This window comes from Hibiscus syriacus, unplaced genomic scaffold (assembly GCF_006381635.1).
Source record: "Hibiscus syriacus cultivar Baekdansim isolate YM2019G1 unplaced genomic scaffold, ASM638163v2 tig00111774_pilon, whole genome shotgun sequence".
Classification (NCBI taxonomy): Eukaryota; Viridiplantae; Streptophyta; class Magnoliopsida; order Malvales; family Malvaceae; genus Hibiscus; species Hibiscus syriacus.
The window spans coordinates 465513-468873 of record NW_024063175.1 but is presented as its reverse complement, the minus strand read 5'-3'; positions in this window follow the sequence as shown (position 1 = coordinate 468873).

Sequence of the window (3361 nt, the reverse complement as noted above, 5' to 3'; positions counted from 1 at the left end):
GGCGCCAAAATGAAGAGGAAAGAGTCTTTGGCCGAATAGGAAGCATCCCTTGGTGTTTTGGCGCCAATTTGATGTCACATGGAGTGCACATGCTTGAATGATGCACATGGCAGCCTACTTGAACGCACATGGGTCTTCTTGCAAGGCTTTGGTGATGTTACAACCATAAGGATGGTGTCTTGAAGTCCATGGAATGAATATGGCAGCAACTAGGCGTGACTTGGCTTCCAACATGCATCTAGGTGTCATGGCCTTCAATGTGCAGCAACTTGCCATGAAAGGTCACATTATGTGGAAGGTAACCTTTCATCATTTGAGCTATTTACAAGTGTTTGAGCTGAAGATGAGCTGGCCATAGATGCAATACATGTCAATGAGTCTTAGGACAGCTCCTTGTGAAAGGGCACTTCTCGGATTGGAAACTCTTCGCGAAAAGGTACGAATTCACAAAATTCGACCTAGACCATATTTGTAGTGCTCTATGTGGTGAAGATGACGGTGCAACTCTCCAGCTGAAATGAGGTCTCTAGCTAGCTCAAAAGTCCAGCTCAAGTGAGCTATGAGCTCGGGGGTCAGCTGGCAACTTTGTCCCAAAATATTCTTGAGCTGTCCCGGAGTTGTCCTAGTTAAGTTTCCATAGCTCTTGGAATCCAATGCACCTACATAAGAAAGCATAATATAAGCTAAGTATATGAATTATTATAAAGTAATAAGAATGTGCATATTATAAAGATGTAAACTATAGGTTATAATAATAACTCATGCATCATACGATAATGAATGAATATTATTATTACAACTATAGATTATATGCATGAATATCAATCAATGATGCAAACCATAGGACATAATGAATGAATGCACATGTTATGATAATTCAAGCATAGTCTAATATGAAATTGTATGCTTATAATAATATATAGTGCATAAATAAGTAAATATAAGATAAAGTAAGGTAGAACTCCCTTAGAACCAGATTTGAATAACCTCCATGGTGTGATCAAATCATGGAGAAATTTGGAGCTAGACAGGATCACATCATCCTCCCCTTCTTTTGAGCGATTTGTCCTCAAATCGAAATGTGACTTCTCCTTAGTGTCCTCCCATCCGGTATATGCAACGGGGATCTTTATGAAATGTTTCTTTTCATAAGTCATGTCCTTTGAATAAGTGCTTTGAATGTACATGACCTGAAAAGAAATATAACTCTCATAAGTAAAAACACGATTAAATACAAATAAAGGAAAATTGTACTTCCTGTTGGTGTTTGATGGTTGGTTAAAAATCATGTCTGTTGAAGACATGTTGCTTTGAATGATCATGTCCCTTGGCATCCCAAAAGTCATGTCCATTGGATCATGAAAATTCACAATTTTATGCTCTTGAAGGGTCACGTCCATTAAGCCTTTATGATTCACGTCTCTTGGCTCTTTCCCTTGACAAATTATGTCTTTTGAATCATCCTTGTCATCACAAATTGATAAGATAATGCCACAGACATGAATTGAATTGCTGCAAAATGAATCAAAATAAGTAAATGAAAAACTATTGACAAGATGAATAGACATATCAAACCAGGGTGGATGTTTAATGGGAGTTGGTTGCTGAATTCTTTTCATAATTGGCAATGTACTTGGAATGCCAACGGCTGCTACTCTAGGTATTTCAAGTGACACTTCCTTTGAAATATCAAGAGACATGTTTTGTGGATCACCAAAAGTCACATCTTTTAGTCCTCCAACAGCCATGATTCTTGATTCATCTACTAGAAAAGATATGTCCCTTGAATGGTCCTGGAAAACAAAAGGAATGATAGGGGAAGAAAGGTTAGATAAAATTTGTTCTTCACTCTCCTCTTTTTCTCCAAATTCATTCTTCTCATTTTCAACTCCAACGTTTTCTACATCCGCTCTCTTTTGTTCAACTTCAAAAAGCTTTTCTTCATTTGATTCTTCCTCCAAACGTTCTCCTTCAGTTGTATTGTCTTTAAGTTGCTTGTTCATTGCTTCAATTCTCATTTTCAAATGAGTTTGATCTTCACTCACTCGACTAGGAGATAATGGAGTCAAAATGAATTTTCTTTCATTGTGGATGATTAAGTATCGATTTGAGAATCCATCATGGACAGCCCGTTTGTCAAATAGCCATGGTCGTCCAAACAGCAAATGACTCGTATTCATAGGCACCACGTCACATAGAATATCGTCTTTGTACCTTCCAATTGAGAATGGCACAAGTACTTGTTCAGTGGCCATCAACTCTTCCTCGTCATTAAACCATTGCAATTCATATGGGCTGGAATGTTTAATCGTTGAAAGCCCCAATTTTTTCACCGTGTACGTGCTTGCAATGTTTGTACAACTTCTTTCGTCAATAGCTACAAGACACACTTTACCATCTACATGGCAACGAGTGTGAAATGTGTTTGTTCTTTGTTGTTCGTCCTCTAATGTTTGGAAAGATGGAAGATCACAAGGCATTGTTAGTAGAAAAAAAATTAAACCTTACCAGCGCACTCACAAAGCCTCACTTGGTCACTCCAAAGAAAGTTCAGATTCCACTCACACTCGTGTTTGCACTCGGGGATATGTTCTTAGCTTTTTTTTATCCCCCTTCTGATCTCACCCTCTCGTTTGCCTTTTACCGCTCAATTCTCTCTTGTGGGTCCTTTAAAGAACTAACTCAAGATTGAGCAAGTTTCTTAGTTTATGCGTCGGCTTAAAACAATATGGTTAGGGTATAGAAATGGTTATGGTAAAGGTAGGATAGAAAAGGTTAAGAAAAGGATAAAGTAATGAAATAAGAAAAGATGAAAGAAAAGGAAATGAAATAGTAAGAAAGTGAAGATAACTTACAACTCAAGTTGCAACACTTACTATCTTCCTTCACAAGAAACAACAAGGATACCTCCTTCAAGTTTGATGTTGGGGCAGATTGTATTGTGCTTCTCTTTGAGTGTACTTTGCAACTTGCTTCACTTTTCTTTTTCTTTTGCTTTTGCTTTTCTTCTTTTTTTTTCTTTCTTTTGCACTCCAAATTTGATGTAGGAGTCTTTTTCTTTTCTCTTTTGTTTTCTTCTTTCTTGTTGCTTTTTTTGTTGTTGTTGTAGCACTTTGTATGTCAATCCACCAAAGCTCTGATTATCGCTTGATGTAAGGCTAACCAGGCTTCTTCAATGATGGAGAAGTTGGCAACCTTGTTGTTTCCCGATCTAGGAGAGACACCAAATGCTACACCTTGGATTGAAAGTAATATACACAAAAAGAAGAAGAATTGATTAAGTAATATGATAATTAAGAAATGAAAAGTAAATAGAAATGGAAAGATTTGAAATGGATAGAATAGTTATCAAAGATGGGCT